Below are 19,252 nucleotides of genomic sequence, written 5' to 3'. Positions count from 1 at the left end.
GGAAATGGGATGTCTCCAGTGAGTTGCTAGTTCTCTGAGCAACCAGACCACACCTGTAAGACATGTAATGGTGAAGTTAGCCAAGGAAATAAAAATGTCAGATGGAAACTAAATTGATCATGAGTTGGTTGTTGTTGAAGTTGGTCATGGGTAAATAAAAGATTTGTTATACTATTGTCTCTGCTTTTGTGAACATTAGAAGTTTTCGAAAATAAAAAGTTAAAAGTCAGATGAGTAACTGTTACTGACCTGCTTGAGAATTCTTGCAGTGGATTAGCTGTTGGTAGAGCCTGGAAGGGTATAAGGGGCAGATGAGTAAAAATCACAAGGAATCAGGTTTGGACACAGTATCAGGAAGAACGGGGCATGAGTGCCACCTCTGGAACAGCTAAGTGTGGGCGTAGTAATCTATGATGTTGTCCAGCGGATTCCAATACCAGGTGACTGAGCTAAAGGAGGTGGTATCAGTCAGCTCATTATTATTTGGCCCCAAGGTGACTCAAAATAGGTCTCACTCCAGCCCTGAGGCCCCTTTGAAGAGAAGAATCCTTTATATACTTGGTCCTCATTAAGTCTGGGCCATGGTTTAGATGGTTTAGCTCCTGTTTAAACCCTCCAGTGGTTTTCATCTCATTTAAAAAAAATTGAGGTGTAATTGACATACATTATTACATCCCACTACTTATTTCTTTTATAACTGGAAGTGTGTATTTTTTTACATCACACATTTCAGTCACCACCCTCCCCCTACAACTACTAATCTGTTCTCTCTACCTATGAACTTGGGTTTTCTTGTTTGTTTCCTTAAGATTCTACATATAAGTGAGAACATGCTGAATTTGTCTTTCTCTGACTTATTTGACTTAGTAGGGTTCATCCATGTTGTCACAAATAGCAACATTTCATTCTTTTTCATGAATGAATATCATATACTAGAGGCCTGATGCAAGAGTAGTCCTTTCTTCCTTTGGCTGCTGGCACCGGCTTCCCTCGTACCCGGGACCTGGGCTTCCTTTGCAGCCCCCACTTCATCCAGAAGGACATCTGGTCTAATTAGCATATTACGCTTTTACTATTATAGATGCAGGTACATTTTCTTTATCCATACATTTATTCTTATCTCACTGTGATTGAAATTTCAATTTCCCCATGAAGTATGCAATGCCCTAGGTTCTCCAGCCTCTGTCACATTCGCTACCTCGTTTTCATCCACTCTTGACCTTACATTCATTTTTGGCCACACAGGCCTTCCTTCAGTTCATGTGACTTTTGCCACCTCAGAGCCTTTGTTTTCTTGGCCTGGAGAAATATTCACTCGGATCTTTTGCTTATGGCTCAAATCTCTACTGTCTCCCAGAACTCTTCCCTGACTGTCAAGCACCTTTCCATCCCTCTTCTCTGTCCTACCTGCACAGAACCCTATTATCCTGCTTATTACTATCTTTCTAGCACTCCTCTCTATCTGAAACTATTTGTTTCCCCTGCTTGCTTGTTTTAGAGCCTTAACGTTCATAAAATTGTGAGAGGAGCTTAATCTCTCTTGCTCAGTCATGTAGACACAGCATGTAGAATTGAGTCTGGCACAGAGATGATACTGAGTAAACAGTTGTTTTTTTTATTTTTTTTTTGAATGAAAAAATAAGGGGGCAGAAACAGTACTCAGAAGGCCAGAGAAAGAGTTAAATATAGCCCAAAGTTCTTCATTCCTTAGTCCAGCCTGGTGCTGTAATAAATGATGCTTTCTTCAGAACTATTGCTGACCCAGGGATATGGCTGTTTCACTGCACTGTCTTGGGAAACAAATGAATGCTTCACAATGCCCTTAATTGGTTTAAAGATGGATAAAACAGGGAGAACTAGACAGGGGCTTTATCTCCAGTTACCCTGAGACAATGTGACTTGGGGAGTTTGGAATGTTCTTGCAATAACTTGACAATACATCTTCCCCAGTCTGTCCACAGTGGAGGGCGTAAGCTGCTTTATTAAGGTTATACACGGAATAGTCACAACCTGCCTCTCAGCTGACCTCTTTTCCCTTGGGCAACTCAGTCTGCTCACCACTTTCCCCCCTAATATACAGATATTTATTAATGAACATTCAAAAATACATCTTAACATTTAGGATAGATGAAAATCAGTGTTCCTTCAGATAACTTTGCCAAATTTTTTAAAATCTAGATATTTCTTCTGTCAGCTTTAGCAACCCAGGATGTTTGAAACATTCAACTGCTTGGAAAGTGATTGCACAGTTCTTCTAAGATAATGATAGGACAGACCTGGCCAGGTGGCTCAGTTGATTGGAGCTCATTCCGTATACCAAGAGGTTGCGGGTTCGATTCCTGGTCAGAGCACGTTATAGGAGGCAACCGGTTGATGTTTTTTTCTCTCTCCCTCTTCCTCTCTCTCTAAAATTAATAAAAACATATCCTCAGGTGAGGATTTTTTTTTTTAAAAGTGATAGGACAAATGATCCACCGGATTCTCAACAAACCAGGTTCCTTGTGTGGTATCCTCCTTCGGCACACCTGACTCTGTTACCGGGGAAGCTTCATTTACCTTGGCTGGGCAACACGAATGCAAGGAGAGCTATGCTTGCTTACTTGCTTTAGAGTAGAGCCTGAAGTTTCATAAAATGGAATTTTCCGAATTAAACATGAAGGTGGAGGTACAGATTGCTTGGCTAAAAAACAACACCAAATAACCAACATTTTTGTTAGCATCCAAGACTGAAGGCCACCAGAAAAAACGGTGAAGTTTCAGTAGTATTTTCCTGTTTGGTTTCACAGTAGCCTGGCTCAGACACATTTCCTTTAAACAAAGAATCTTCAGGTTTGTGTGCGGGTGTTTTGTGTTTGTGGTTTTTGGCTACTAGGTAGTTTTGAAGAACTGCTCCCTGCTCTGATTCAGGATGTACAGTCCCTTCCTTAGAGTTAGCCTGTTCAACTGTCTTCAAAGGCCTGCAGCCTCTGGTTTGTTCTTGCCTTGAAAAGAGGTTTTCCAACTAAAAATTCAGAACCCAAAACCTCAAGGCTCCAATGACCCCCTTCTTACCATGTATTTGGCCTTCAGTCATCTGAGGTCAAGTATGCCACAATGAGAGCCAACCGCCCAGGATCTTTTTTTTTTTTTTTTTTTTTTAATATATTTTATTAATTTTCCACAGAGAGGAAGAGAGAGGGACAGAGAGTTAGAAACACTGATGAGAGAAGCATCATCTCAGAGAGTTAGAAGCATCGATGGGAAAAGAATCATCGATCAGCTGCCTCCTGCACACCTCCCACTGGGGATGTGCCCGCAACCAAGGCACATGCCCTTGACCGGAATCGAACCCGGGACCCTTCAGTCCTCAGGCCGATGCTCTATCCACTGAGCCAAACTGGTTTCGGCCCACCCAGGATCTTATCCCTCCACTGACCCAGGTCCCAGTTCTCTGCTCAGCACCCTGCAACAACTCCCTTTTTGTGAAGTGACTGACAGGCATCGGCCGATTTTGTCATGTAAATAGAAACTGCCTGTGTAACCTGGAAGGTTCCTGAGCATCTTCGTAGACCGCTCACGGCAGTAGCCACATCACTGGACTGTGAGGATGCCCCAGACTAGTTTGCATTCCCATTTGTCGCAGGCGATGTCCCCCTCAGCTCTAACCAGCGCTTGAAGGACCAGGATTAGGTTGCTTTGTTTCTCGCAGGCCAACCAAAGACTTCCTTTTGCCCGAGGTTGACCGCCCGTGTTGCTTTGTTTGGCTCTGTCCACTTCCTTCCCAGGGTTACTGCCGTTAATTATTTCAGTGGTCCAGCCACAGGTGAGGGATAGGTACCTCCGCAATTCCTTTGGCTCCTGTTTGGCTGCAGACAAGCCTCTGTGCTTGTGGAGGAAAACACTGGGAGGAATGTGAGAGACAGGACCGACTGAGCCTGGAAACCAATTCTGAGAAGAAAACTGCAAAGTCACTGAAACTTCTTGGACCACCTCCAAGTGGAGCATCTTGATAGATGGGGAATCCGGTTTTCTTGGCCTGGTCCATGCTGCCCAGAGCCCGCTGCCTGTTATCAGACCGAAGAGTCACCTGGAATCGCCCTCACTGGCCACTTGACAGAAGGAAAGTCCTCTCTGTCCTTGAGGGCAGCGACTATCTTTTATACTTTTCAGCACACTTTGCAATACTTAGCCATGATTTACACATAGTAGGAGATCATTTAATTCCATTGAGCTCGCTGAAGACCATCTGTCCCAGGACTGAGCTGGGCTTGTGAAGGACAACAGAGCCATTTCCGAGGTAATGTGTGTGGAAGGGCCGCAGAATACAAAGTGATAGAAAAAGAAAAAAACTGCTGGTCATGGTCCCTTGAACACACCACCTGTGTTCTTTCTGTACTGCCTGTCTATGGATTTATCTATCTCCACTCAAGTGCCATCCAGCATTCAAGTTCAGGCTCAAGGCCATTTCTCCCTGGGGACCTTAATCATCCCATATGACCAAGGGCCATATGACCCCTCTCTCAGTCCCTGACACACATTCTGGCTGGCATCCACTCAACTGATAGGTAAGGTGACTTAGTTGTCATCTCTATAGGGTTTGTCTCCCCAAGTAGGCTGTGAGCCCCTGATGGCAAGAACTCCCTATAATGCCAGTCCCAGGCCTGGCACATGGCTGTCCTAGTAGTTGTTTATTGAGGAGGAGGAGGAAGAAGAAGAGGAGGAGGAGGAGGAGGAGAAGGAGGAGGGAGATACTAGATCATCGTCTGCTGCAGTGATCTCTCCCAACCTGTCATTTTATGTATTTTCACTTGCTCTTTTTTCTTACTCAGCCTCATTCCTCATAGTAGGCGCTCATATTGGTTCCTCTCACTCTCCTTTTCATCTTCCCTGAACTGTCTGGGCCTCAGTCCACCAGCAACTTCCCTCAGATGTTGCTTAATCCTTCTTGTGGCCAGAGTCCATCCCATCCTGGTCCAGCCATGCTGCCCGAGGGACCCTGGGAGAGACTCAGCTGCACTTTAAAGGCTGTGTGCGCAAAAAGCCTGTTTGTAAGACCCGATTCTCGAGTGTCCCCTTCTCACTCTCAACCTCTCTCCATTTGTCCTCCCCTTTCCTCTCTCCTGGGTTTGATGCTGCACTGCTCGCACTTTTCATTTTTCAACCAAATGATACTGAAGCATTGTGCTTCTGACAAGGTTCCCTCCGGATGCTCCTGCAGGAAAAGTTGCTGGCTTTGCGTTCTTCTAGCCCACGTTGGGGAAGGCTGGGACCTCAGACGGGGGTGAGGTCCAGAACAGTGTTCCTGTACTACGTACAATGAGAGGATGGGGTTCAGGCACACCCTTCTAATAAGATAATATGATATGACTTATAATAATAGACATTCAGTATATTGCGTCTTTGCCAGGAGAACCAACCATGGAATTAGAAGTTTCCATGTTCAGTCCCATCCTCTGACAGGAGGAGAGAAGGCCTGGAGGTTGAACCAATCACCAATGGCCAATGAGTTAACCAATCAAGCCTATATAATAAAGCCTCCATAAACCCCAAAGGACTGGTTCGGAGAGCTTCCGGCTGGTGATCAGGTGAAGATTGGGGGAGAGAATGGTGCCCCTGGAGAAGTATGGAAGCTCAGACTCTTTTCCCACCCCTTTCCCTATGCATCTCTTCCATCTGGCTGTTCCTTTTATAATAACCCAGTAATCTCGTAAGTAAATGTTTGAGTTCTGCGAGCTGCGTTAGCAAATTAACCCAGCCCAAAGAGCACAGATGACAACCTGGATTTGCAATTGGCACTGAGGTTGGGCGGGGACAGTCTTGTAGGACTGAGCCCTTAACCTTTGGGACCTGACCATATCTCCAGGTAGATAGCGCCAGAATTGAGTTGAATTTAGGACACCCAGCTGGTGTGGGAGAATTGCTTAGAGTGTGTGTGTGTATAGGGGTAGGAGGGGGGAACCTACATATTGGAATTGGATGCAGAATTGTGGTTGTGTCAGAATGAAAGATAATTTACTTTTAAAAGCATGCCAGCCCTGGTTTCATTGTGATCAAGGGAAAGTGCCTGGGTTGTGGAGGCAATCAATTGATTTGTCTCTCTCACATCAATGTTTCTCTGTCTCTCCCCCTCCCTTCCACTATCTCCCTTAAAACACACACCAAAAAGCAATGGACAGATATCCTCGGGTGGGAACTAACAAAAATAAATAAATAAAAGCCCGTCAACAAACATCCCCCTCCAGCAGCACCCTGACCATCAGCTGCCAGAGTAAGCAAAGCTGGCCAGCCCTCAACACCCCCAGCTCCGAGACAGGGTTCTGGGAAGCAAAGCAGACTGGCCCTGCTTCAGAGGTGAGTAACATCACAAATAAAATGATGAACAACTTAGAGGCAGAGCACTTGGGCCCCTTCCTAGCCACCTGACTTCTGAAAGCGTCCTCTCTTCAAATCAGACCCCAGACCCTCCTCAGGAGGTAGGCAGACCGATGACTACAATCTGAGGTGCAACTGAGGCGCAGACAGGGAAGGAGCATGGGATGGACCCGTCTTCTAACTCCCAGGCCAGTGCTCTGTCCTCATCTGATCTCAGCTGCCCCGTGACCTTATGCCTCAGGGGCCTCCGTTTCTCCATTGGTACAAAAGAGAGTTTCCTAAAGAAGCACGGGCTTCCCTGGCCCAGCTTCTCACCAGCTCCTGGATGATGTGGCCCAGAGGAGCCCATGGCTATTGAGAGGGTGCAGGATCACAGCCACAGACTCTGGATCAAGAGTCAAGTATGGATAAGAATGGGGCTTGGGGCTGCCAATCAAGCTCAGCCTGGGACCTGGGCCTTTCTGAGGCTGTTCCGGGACCGTGAGGCAGTCCTGGGACCCGGAGCCCTTCCATCCCTTGGGAGAGACCCAGGGAGTGAGTGGGACAGGGGTGCTGGGCCCCTCCATGTCCCTCTCGGCTTTAAACTTTTTCCAGGAGAGAGAGCGCACAGAGAACCCTCCTTCCTCACATCCGCTTCCTGACTCTCCCCAGGCAGAGAAGGGCAGCCTGGCTGCTGGAGGAGTGGGCGCAGCCAGTCTGAGGACAGGTGGTCTGGCTGTGAGGGCGCACGCAATCCAGGTTTGCAGAGTGGTGATCATGCCGCCCCATAATGGGTCTGAGCACTGCTCATTTCACATGAAGTCTGGCCGAGCAGGGCTTGTTCAAAGCCCCCTCCTATCTTCTCTCAGGTGATCCTGGTGACAATTCTGGCCATGGTGCCCACCCCGTCTCACCGCTGATGGAAAGGGAACATCACTCTCCTAAGAACCCTGGGCTGCTTGGGTTAGGACCAGAGCCGGGCTCCAAGCTGGCCCAAGCTCTGTCTCTGGGGCCTATTTAGGAACTCTCTTGTATTTGAAAAGACTTTTTCCAGTTACACCAAATGTTTCCAGGGTAAGAAATTGTTTCTCTTTTCACATTATATGGTAAGAAAAGGGAGGACATTTTTCTTCTCACACATTCTTTGGATGACAGTGAAACCTTTAAAAAAATATGCTTTTATTGATTTCAGAGAGGAAGGAAGAGGGAAAATAGGAACAACAATGATGAGAGAGAATCACTGATTTGACTGCCTCCTGCATGCCCCCCACTGGCTGCAACCCGGGCATGAGCCCTGACCGGAAAAGAGCTGTGATCTCCTGGTTCATAGGTCAACACTTAGCCATCGAGCCATGCTGGCCAGGCAGCAGTGAAACCTTTTAAAGTTTCCTTCATGTAATCGATAATGCAAAGTTGTTTTTTTTTTTTTAAATATATTTTTATTGATTTTGTACAGAGAGGGAGAGAGACAGAGAGTCAGAAACATCAATGAGAGAGAGTCATTGATCAGCTGCCTCTTGCACACCCCCCACCGGGGATATGCTCGCAACCAAGGTACATGCCCTTGATCGGAATCGAACCCGGAACCCCTCAGTCCCCAAGCCGACGCTCTATCCATTGAGCCAAACTGGTTTCGGCGATAATGCAAAGTTTTCATAATGAATTATTAACAAAAAAAATTAACTCCTTACCTTGACCAATTCTTCCACCCCTAACCCAAGGGCAAAAGAAACTAGTGATCATATATTTTTGTAGTGTTTTTACTTGTCCCTCTCTGACTCCACTGGGCCATCAGTGCCCAGTTCTGCCATATACATAACAATAGGTGGAAAGAGGGTTGAGCTGTGACTGCATTTATTTTGTGACTTCCTTGGCAGTAGCTGGAGCTCCATACCTTGGCTTTGCCTTGGGATTGCCCACGCCCAGAGGCTGCGCTGGCTCCGCTCGGTTTTATAACGGCCTTTCCTGGAATTTGCAGACATCCTCATTCCCTGGAGGTCAGACAGAGGCTATTTATTTTCCATAGTTATGAAAACCTCTGGGGAGAGCCATGGCAATCTGACGAGGGCTATTAAAGGGATATTAGGATTGAGCAGTCTGTGGCCGCTCAGGAAATTACAGACCCTTGCTTCCCTGGCTGTGGGGCCGCTGCCGGCTGGGTGCTCCTGCCCCCGCAGCCATCTGGGTGTGGGTGCAGCTGGCCTGGGGGGAGAACCCTCTGCCTCTGCTCTCTTAACTCCCGGGAGGATGGAGGCCGGGTGCTCTGCCCTCAAATAGCAGTTCCTACAGCGGCTGACACTGCTGAGCACACAGTGTGTGGGTGTGCGCTAAGGACCATCTCGTTAAGTAAAATGCATGTGCCATCCCTATCCCCTCACCCAGAGGCCCAGGTGAGGACGACGGAGGGAAAGCTGGAGGAAGGCAAGAGGGCCCTTTCCCTCTGCTTGCAGACCTCCTGGGACGGGAGACTTACCCCCACCAAAGCACCCGCCCCTTTTACCACGCTCAGAACACTGCCTTCTCAGGGATGTGGGCTCATTACCTGAGCTGGTCCCCTCTGCACACCCAGAGCGCTATATTCCCTTGGCGGCGGCGCCACTGGAAGACTATTTCCCGCTTTTGTCCTTCCTCCTGGGGTACCAGCTGCAGGAGGGTGGGTGGGGTGGGTTGTCTTTCTGTCTGCCCAGGACCAGGGCATACTTGGGAAGGGATCAGCCACTTAAATAAATAGGAGCATGGTCTCCATGCGACACCCAGCAGCCGCGGAGGGACAGGGTGGGGTGGGGTGGGGGTGAGGGTGCCTACACTTCCAGGAAGTATAAACATCCCCAGGGGTGGAGGGTGCACACCTGGCTGGGGCACGGCCTCTTTGGATCCGAAGGACTTCCTTACACAGGGCTCTGGGCTGGGGCACCTCCATGAGATTTAGACAATGTAGATTCTTAGCAAGGGCTCGGTGTCCTTTCCCAGGGAGTCGGTGAACCATTTGAATCCTTTCACATGGGTGAGAGACACAAGGAGGAGAGTGAGAGAAAGGCCAGATCTCCTCCCAAGAGATTTTAAGTTAGGGAGGGCAGGCAGCACCGAGATCTATGCTACCACATGATGGATCTTGAGAACGTTGTGCTAAAAGTCTCAGTCTGTCCAAGCTGCTGTAACAGAATAGCATTGGCCGGGTGGCCTACAAACAATGGAAATGTATTTCTCACAGATCCGGAGGCTGGGAAATCCACATCATGCCTCCAGCAGGTTCGGTGTCTGGTGAGGACCAGCTTCCGCGTCCACAGCCATCATTTCGCTGGGACCTCCCCTGGCTGAAGGAGCGCGGATCCTCTGGGGTCTCCCTCACAAGGGCACAAATTTCACTCAGGAGGGCTCCACCCTCGTGACCTAACCACCGCCCACAGGCCTCCCCTTCTTTTTTTTCTTTTTATTTTATTTTAAAATATATTTTATTGATTTTTTACAGAGAGGAAGGGAGAGAGATAGAGAGCTACGTTAGAAATGGCGATGAGAGAGAAACATCGACTAGCTGCCTTTTGCACACTCCCTACCGGGGATGTGCCCGCAACCAATGTACATGCCCTTGACCAGAATCGAACCTGGGACCTTTCAGTCTGCAGACCGACGCTCTACCACTGAGCCAAACCGGCTTTGGCCCCAGGCCTCACCTTCTAGCATCATCACCTTGAGGTTAGGATTTCAATAAATGGATTTGGACGGGTGACATCAACGCTCGGTCCACTGTGCTAAGTGAAATAAGCCACAAAAGGAAAATGTATGATTCCACTGATAGAAGGTACCTGGAATAGGCAAATTTATAGAGACAGAAAGCAGAATGCAGGTTATCAGGGGCTGAGGGAGGAGGAGCATGGGAGTTATTGTTGAATAGGTATAGGGTTCCAGTTTGGGATGATGGAAAAGTTCTTGAGATAGATAATGGTGATGCTTCCACAACATTGTGAACGTACTTAATGCCAGCATATGTACATTTAAAAGTGGCATATTATATATTATATATATATATATATATATATATATATGTATATTTCACCACAATACAAAAGAATTAAACCATCTAGAAAATCACACTGTCCAGAAAAGATAAATGTTTTGACTGATTTCAATCCTTTTCCTTCCCTGTAGGCATGTTTTCTAAAATTTGGTTTATAGCACACATATGATAGCAAGCTTTTTAGTTTTACCTTTTAATTGTGAATAGTTTCCATGTCTTTAAATAGACTGAAATCACTGCCTCTAATAGTTGCAAAATTTAACATTACATGGGTGTGCAGCAATTCCTCTTTTTTGAGGAATTGTTGGACATTCCGGTTGTTCCTAATTTGTCATTATCATAAACTAGAGGCCCAATGCACGAAATTTGTGCATTGGTAGGTCCCTAGGCCTGGCCTTTGGTCAAGGCTGATCTGTAGGGCAACCTGCGGGGTCACTAGTGGGCGACTAGGGGCCCCACTCGCACCCACCTTGGCCGGCCTGTCACCACCTACTTGCTGGCCCCACCCCTCACTGTTACCACCACTGCCGGTTGCCCCCTTTGCGGGGTGACCGGCAGGCTGATTGGGGGGGCCCTGCTGGCACCCACCTTGGCTGGCCTGGGGCCTGCGGGCTGAGGGAAGCTTCTGTTTTAAGTGTCTGTCTCCAGGTGGTTAGTGAATATTATAGCAACCATTGGTCCTGCTGTTTCGCCGATTTGCATATCAGGCTTTTATTATATAGAATAATGCAATGATAAACATCTTTGTACATAAATATTTGCTAGTATTTTAATTGTTTCTCCAAGTATACTTTTAAGAGGATAATTACTTTGGTATGGGTTATTTATTTACTTATTTATTTAAAAATATTTTTAATTGATTTTTTACACAAAGAAGAGAGAGAGATAGTTAGAAACATCGTTGAGAGAGTCATCGATCAGCTGCCTCTTGCATGCCCCCTACTGGGGATGTGTCCACAACCAAGGTACATGCCCTTAATCAGAATCGAACCCGGGACCCTTCAGTCTGCAGGCCCACACTCTATCCACTAAGCCAAATCAGCTTTGAGAGGAATTTGATAATGCCTCCTTTGGGCACTAGATTCTTGCACATTAACTTCTGCTTGTAAGTATGACCCGGTAACGTGTATGCCAACTCTCGCACGAGGGCTAACTGGTTTTGTTATTTTAGCTTTGTTGTATATGCAATATCTGGTGGGGCAAAATTCCTCCTTATTCATCTTCAAATATTTTTCTTAGCTATTCTTATCTATGTATCTCCTGCTAAACTTCAGAATAACTCTAACAGGACAATCAATGGGTCAGTGCTGCCTATGAGCCAATTAAGCAGAGACAGGGTCGAATCATATATGAGTGTTTATTCCAATAGTGCCAGCGGTATGGGAGAGCAGCAGGTCACCCACGAAAATCTGCTCCGCCTCTCCCCATAAGCCAGCTGCTTATACCGGGTAGAGGGACAAAGATTACGAAGGGATGTAGGCAAAGGGAATGCCAAATAGGCAGTTTATAGTAATACAGGCTGGAGATTTGCAAAGGCCTATGGGTATGCAAAGGCTGGGGAGGTGTGTGTGTGTGTGTGTGTGTTCAAATGGCTTGTGATATGCAAAGGGATCAGGGTCTTCAAAGGGCTGAGGGCTCTGGTTTCTGCAATAAGGCTGTTAATCTTCCATGATAACAGGCAGCTCTCCGATGGGGAGGATGGGCTGCATTGCCAGGTGAGCTCCCAGGTCCCAGGGGCAACTCCCAGCCAGGTTAGAACGTGCCTTCTTTAATCAGAACAAAGCAGTCCCTGTTAGCAGAACATGAATAATATTTCTTAAAATTACAGCTGGCCCCCAACATTCTATTTCTGTTCCTACCATGACTGGCATGCTTAACAACAACTCTGAACTTTAATTGGACTGTGTTAAATCTACAGCTTAGCTTTGCAGCATATTCAGTCTTTCTGTTTAGGAACACAGCATGCCTTTCCATCTAATTAATTATCCCATGTGTTCCAAGAAGTTAACAAATTTTTAAGATAGAGGTTTTTTCTTCTTCCATTTTTCACATTCATCGGTAAAGCCTATTCTAGGTATTTTTGTTATTGTTTTTGCTATTGTGACTATGCTCTGGGCTCCCCATCCCACCTACCTTTATTATATTTCCTAATTGGTTATTGCTAGATGATGAGAAAGCTATTGAATTTGCATATAGCTACTTTATTAAATTTGCCTGTTAGTTCTAATAGCTTTTCAATTTATTCTTAGAGGATCTCTGGAGCCTTTTGCTCAAACCAATTCAAATGAATAATTAACTCTCCAACTGAATCAATGACCTTTCCAAAATCATGTCTCTTATGAATGTGGGAGTTTGGCTGAAGGAGACTGCTGTTTAAACGCAGTGTGAATAGGGACCTTGGAAAGCTCTGCAGCCTCCAAGGAGCTTATGTTTTTTAACTCATAGATTCATTGCTCAATATCTGTCCTAGAGAAAAGTGATCAGACAATGGACCAAAGAATTTTAGGTGTCAGGATATATTGCAATGTTTGTTTGTTTTTATTTATAGAAATATTTAAAATAATACTAAATTTTAAGAAAAAACAAACAATAAAGAAAAAGTAATAAAACATCATCATCATCATCACTAAAGCAGATAACTCTTTCTAAGTGTACTCTGGGCCAAGTAGCTCTAAATCCTTTCACATGCCCTCACTCATTGCATCTTCACACTAAGAGCTAAGTTATGTCATTATCTCCTACGTTTGGTTTACAAAGGAGGAACTGGGAGCACAGAGTGGTTAAGTTAACAGCCCAAGACCTCTTAACAGGTAAGCATCAGAGCCAAGATTTGGTCCCAGAGTCCGCTGCAGAACCAGGGTACCTAGCATGATGCCACAGGCACTCAATATGTTATTTTGAATAAATACATGGTTAGATATATGATAACAATTGAATATATATATATATATATATATATATATATAATATATATATATATTTTTAATTGATTTTTACAGAAAGGAAGGGAGAGGGATAGAAAATTAGAAACATCGATGAGAGAAAGACATAGACTAGCTGCCTCCTGCACACCCCCTATTGGGGATGTGTCCGCAACCAAGGTACATGCCCTTGACCGGAATCGAACCTGGGACCTTTCAGTCCGCAGGCCGACGCTCTATCCACTGAGCCAAACCGGTTTTGGCAAAAAAAATATATTTTTTAATTGACTTCAGAGAGCAAGGGAGAGGGAGCTAGAGATAGAAATATCAATGATGAGAATTATTGGCTGCCTGCTGCAAGCCCCTGCAGGAGATCGAGCCTGCAATCCAGGCATGTGCCCTGACGGGGAATCTAACTGTGACCTCCTGGTTCATAGGTTGACGCTCAACCATGAGCCACACCGGCCAGGCATATAATACCACTTTTGTAGTAGTCACCATTCTCCAGGGGAGATTATGAATCTATTTATCAATCAATTGATCAATTGAGATTTCCCAGTATTATGAACAATTGGCTCATGCAAATATGGAGGCTGAAAGTCCCATAGGCTGGCATCTGTAAGCTGGAGCCTCAGGAAAGCTAGTAGTGTCATTCAGTTCAAGTCTAAAGGTCTGAGAATCAGGGAACCAAAGGAGTAAACCTGGGCTGAGGGCAGAAGATGAGCTGAGCTGTCTTAACTCCTACAGAGAGGCAGAAAAAAGGTGCAATTCCATGAGAATGGGATCTTGGCGTCCTCTGCACTGCCTCCCCTCTGCCCTTTCTGTCTGCCCATAGCTCCAGGTGTGTGCCAGGCGCTGTGAGTCCCCTCTGTGACAGCAGCTGGGGAAACAGGAGGAGGCACAACCCAGTCTCCTTCTGTTGGAGGCTGGGTGTGAGGGTAGGAAGGCAGGGGGAAGGGGAAGCAGAGGGAGGCATGGGGGTTGGTACTTCAGATGCTGATCAACAGAGAGGCTCTGCCATGCCCCTTCTGCTAGCGGGCCTCCCTCAAAGTAAATTCTTGTGGACCCCAAAGCAAGGTCTGGGTTTGTTTGGCTTTCTGGACTGTCTCTGGATAGCCAGGGTGAGTTGCCAGGAAAAACCACTGGAGATAGAACTTCCTGGCTTCCCAGGCCAACCGATAGACTCTAAATACAATAGAACCCATACCCTCTTTTTCAAATCCCCTAAACACAGTTAAGAACCAAATACCTGTTGGCCACAAACGTCTACCTTGACTGGAGAGAAAAAAAAGGTGTAGACAGTTCTAGTCTCCAGGACTTCACTCTTACACCAATGAGTAAGAGTAGAGATGATTCTGGGTGTCAAAGGGACAGCCAAATCGGAAAGAGATTTTCCCAAGCTAGATTGTGGGGCGTCAGTGAGGGTGAAGTCTTTTCTTGGCCCATTTCCAGCCCTGGGGCGGGGCAGGTGAGCGGGCTTCCAGGCTTGGAGGGAGGACTTGCTCCCAAAGAGAGCACTGCAAGGCCTGCCCTGGGCCCAGAAGGGGAGGGAGCTTCAGGCCTCACGTAGACGGGAATGAGTGCCTTTCTCCCTTTCCCCTCCCTCTGGTTCCAGTCCCCCACCGGGCAATGGCATTGTCATTCTACCCTGGCCATCCCGACATCGACATTGGGGCCTATGGGTGCATTTAAGCCCCAAGACTTTTTTTTTTTAAACAAACATTAGTGGTCTTCCTAAGGCCCAGTTACTGAAGTCATAATACTAAGATTTCTGTCTGAGGGGTAGGGTTCAGTCACTACAGTATTAGTGCATGTAGTGTTAGTGCATGTAGCGGGCCTGGAGTATGTAGTGCCTGTAGTGTTTAGTGCCTCTACTGTTTAGTGTCTGTAGTGTTTGGTGCCTGTAGTGTTCAATGCTTGTAGAGTTTGGCGCCTATAGTATTTAGTGCCTGTAGTATGTAGTGCCTATAGTGTTTGGTGCCTGTAGTGTTTGGTGCCTGTAGTGTTTAGTATCTGTAAATATTAGTGCTTGTGTTTAATATCTGTAGTATTTAGTGTCTGTAGCATTTAGTATCTGCAGTATTTAGTGCCTGTGCTTAATATCTGTAGTATTTAGCATCTGTAGCATTTAGTGCCTGTATTTAATATCTGTAGTGTTTAGTGCCTGTATTTAGCATTGTTAGTATTTACTATCTGTAATACTTATTTATTTATATATCTACTTATTTACTTTATATTTTTTTTCCAGCCTGAATTTATTTCTACTTAAAAATGCTCAAGAGACTTTAACAAGGCCCAAAGGCGTCCATGTTTAATTTAAGAGCATTCTGAAGTGTCCTCCGGTTTCTGCTTTCCGGAGGCATCAGTGTAATCCTTGTTAATGAAACACCCTGATCGTTCTTGTTGGTTCTTGGCGATTCCCTGTGACTCGCAGTATCTTTCATAAATGGCTGTCAGGTTAGAACAATGAGAAATGCAACACCAGAAACAATCAAGAAACGCCTACAGATGCTACTGGAAAAGCCTTTCTGTCTTGCTCTTCGAGACCAGCCCAGTGAGGATCGGTTTGAGCAGCAGAGATCAAGGTGAGCGCCACCTGCAAAGACTGGATTCAATGCAGTTCTTTCTGAACAGAAACCAGCAGACATCCTTCAAGGCAAAACACCCAGAGTCCATGATATTTAATGTCTAAGTGTGTAGAGTCCTTAAGCATTTAGCGCCTGTGATATTTAGTATCTGTAGTATTTGGTGTCTGCAGTATTTAGCACCTGTGAGTATTTGGTAGCTGTAGTATTTAGTATCTATAGTCTTTAGTGCCTGTATTTTGTGTCTGCAGTATTGGTGCCTATATTTAATATCTGTAGCATTTAGTGTCTATAATACTTAGCTTCTGTAGTATTTAATGTCTGTAAGTGTAGAGTCTTGAAGTATTTAGTGTCTGTAGCGTTTAGTGCCTGGGGGATGCAGTGGCCACAGGACTGAGAGGCTGTTGTGTGTGGCGTCCATCACTTTTAGTGGGCATGGTGCTTAGTGGCTGTGGACTTTGGTGATCTTCTGGAATCAGTGATTAAGAATGTGCCCTGAGCTTCCTTCTCTGCCTCTGAGCAAACTGCCCTCCCAGCAGTTCTTCTGCCTGCCCTGTCAGTTCAACTGCTCCCTGGACCCATGTCCTCTGCTCATAAGCAATTTTTCAGTCCCTTGGCACGGCTTCATTTAAAAATGCACTTCTCTGCAGCGCCCGAAAGATTTTTCTGCTGTTTTTCAAAGTTCAGCTATTTCTGAATCGTTTCTTATACTTCTCTCCTCCTCCCCCTCCCTGGCCCCCACGTGGAAGTTCTTTTCAAAGTGGAATCTGTGGATTTTTCCATGCCCCGCCTCTACCTACAGAATGAGAATGTGATTTGGCACATTTGGGGCCAGACAGAGCAGGTGTTTGTCCAAATGGATCACCGGGAGGGAGCTCTGGACGGTGAGAAGAGGGGGCTACTTGCTGTGACTTCAGTCCCAGGGTCTGGAGGTGCTGGTGTGGGGTGAGGGGCTCAGGCTCCGAGGGCAGAAGGAAGGGTTGTGGCCCAGGCCCACCCCCTGGCCCAGGGATCACCCAGGGGCTGTGATGAGGTAGAAATGGGGTCAGGCAGTGCACTGCACTCTCCAGCCGCAGAGCTAATGAGAGCAGTGAGACAGGCAATGGACTGGTGGAGCTGCCAGTGCCCCTGGGGTAACTTGAGAAGCAAAGGGAAGGCTTCTCTCAATTTTTCTCCACCAATAAGAAAAGCTTCCACTGAGACCTGGAAGTCCTCTCTCAAGGGTGCTAATTGTGCTAATTTTTCCTTCTCTCTCATCTTAAAATTAAAATCTGTCTGGAAGGAGAACAATGTATAGGTCCCCAACCCATTGGTTGCAACTCTCCTCTCCTTTCCCTTCCTCCCTCCCTCCCTCCTTCCCTTCCTCCCTCCCTCCCTCCCTTCCTTTTTCTCTTTTCTCCCTCCCTCCCTCCTTTCCTCCCACCTTCCTTACCTCCCTTCCTCCTCCCTCCTTCCCTTCCTTCCTTCCTTCCTTCCTCCTCCCTCCTTTCCTTCCTCCTTCCTTCCTTTCTTCCATTCATTGATTTTGAGAGAGAGAGAGAGAGAAGCATCGATGTGGGAGAGAAACATGGATCAATTGCCTCCTTCATATGCCCCGACAAGGGATTGTACCCAAAACCTGGGTATGTACCCTGACCAGAATTGAACCTGCCATGCTTCAGTGCACTGGATGATGCTGTAACCAACTGAACCACACTGACCAGGAGACTCTGCCTCTCTTTTTAAACAAATTCCATTTAGTTTTACAAACATTTTCAGAGCACCTACTGCCTTACTCTGTTCAAGACAATGGTCACATATTTGAATAAGAAAGAGTTTTTGCAACTTGAGAGAACTCCCACCAGTCCGTTCACTCCCAGGGCTTGGGCAGAGGTTCCCCTGGGCCCCTATTTGGGTTCTTAAGGGAATCAGACTTGTCTAGTTGACATCCGTCCTGCTCCCTGCCATCTGGTTGGCACACCTTCTGCTTCTAATATATATATATGATATATTTTATTATTATTATTTTTTACAGAGAGGAAGCAAGAGGGAGAGAGAGTTAGAAACACTGATGAGAGAGAAACATCAATCAGCTGCCTCCTGCACACCCCCTACTGGGTATGTGCCCACAACCAAGGCACATGCCCTTGACTGGAATTGAACCTGGGACCCTTGAGTCCGCAGGCTGATGCTCTATTCACTGAGCCAAACTGATTTCGGCTTAAATATATTTGTATTGATTTCAGAGAGGAAGGAAAAGGGAGAAAGAGATATGTTATATCAATGATGAAAAAGAATCATTGATTGGCTGCCTCCTGCACGCTTGGGATTGAGCCTGCAACCCGAGCATGTGCTGTAGACCAGAATAGAACCCGGGACCCTTCAGTCCATAGGCCAATGCTCTATCCACTGAGCCAAACCGGCTAGGGCCCCGTTTTGCTTTTTAGAGCTTCCTCCCTCAGACCAGCCCCGTAAGCAGCCACTCATGCCTGGGTGCTGGGGCTGCTGCTAGCAGGGCTGGTCCCAGGAGACTGAAAAGACAGTCTGGCCACTCTTCTTTTCGTGGTTTTTCTTTGTCCTATAACTTGGGATACACTCTAAAGTGTCCGAAAATTTCAGATGTTCATGACAACTTAAGAATTGCAAAGGCAGGAATTTAGCCTGGTCCCTGGGGTAATTGAGATTCTCAACCAAGCCTTTTAGCCTTTTGATTAAAATAGAGACACTTAATATCATGGAATGAGGACCCCCAAACCCTCTCCAACTTTACACAGTAGTCTCCCTCCCTCAGTGCCATTTGCCTCAGTCACCTTGACTCCTCCCTCTTTTCACTCCTCCCTTCACATCCAGCAATCCCCGAGCTTGGTCCCTTCTGCCTCCTGCCTCTCGCTGGAGTCCTTCTTTTCTCCTTCTTTGCTGTCTCTGGTTCAGGTCCCCACGACCCCTCATCTGGATAATGGCAGCAGCCTCCTAACTGGTCTTTCTGTCCCTCAATCAATGTATCCTCTTTGCTGCAGCCAGAGTGACCTTCTTAAAGTGCCCACTTGACCTTGTGACTCCTGGCTTCCAGCCTTCCTCTGGTGTCCACAGCGTCAGAGCAAGTCGATCTGAAGGTGGTCCTGCAGGATCTGGCCTGGCCAAACTCTAACTCTCCCTTTTGTCCTAAGTGAGCTTCATTCAGTTGTTTAGAGAGAGTGAAAGGGAAGGGAGGGAGGGAAGGGGTGGGGAAGAGAAAGAGAGAGAGAGAGAGAGAGAGGGAGAGAGAGAGAGACATCTATGTGAAATACATCGATTGGTTGCCTCCCACATGGGCCACATCTGGGGCTGGGGATTGAACCTGCAACCCAGGTATGTGTCCTTGACTTGGAATAGAACCTGTGACCCTTCAGTGCACAGACTGACACTGTAACCATTGAGAGACA

The sequence above is a fragment of the Pipistrellus kuhlii genome, unplaced genomic scaffold (assembly GCF_014108245.1).
Source record: "Pipistrellus kuhlii isolate mPipKuh1 unplaced genomic scaffold, mPipKuh1.p scaffold_m20_p_10, whole genome shotgun sequence".
Classification (NCBI taxonomy): domain Eukaryota; kingdom Metazoa; phylum Chordata; class Mammalia; order Chiroptera; family Vespertilionidae; genus Pipistrellus; species Pipistrellus kuhlii.
Note: the sequence above shows the minus strand (reverse complement) of the source record.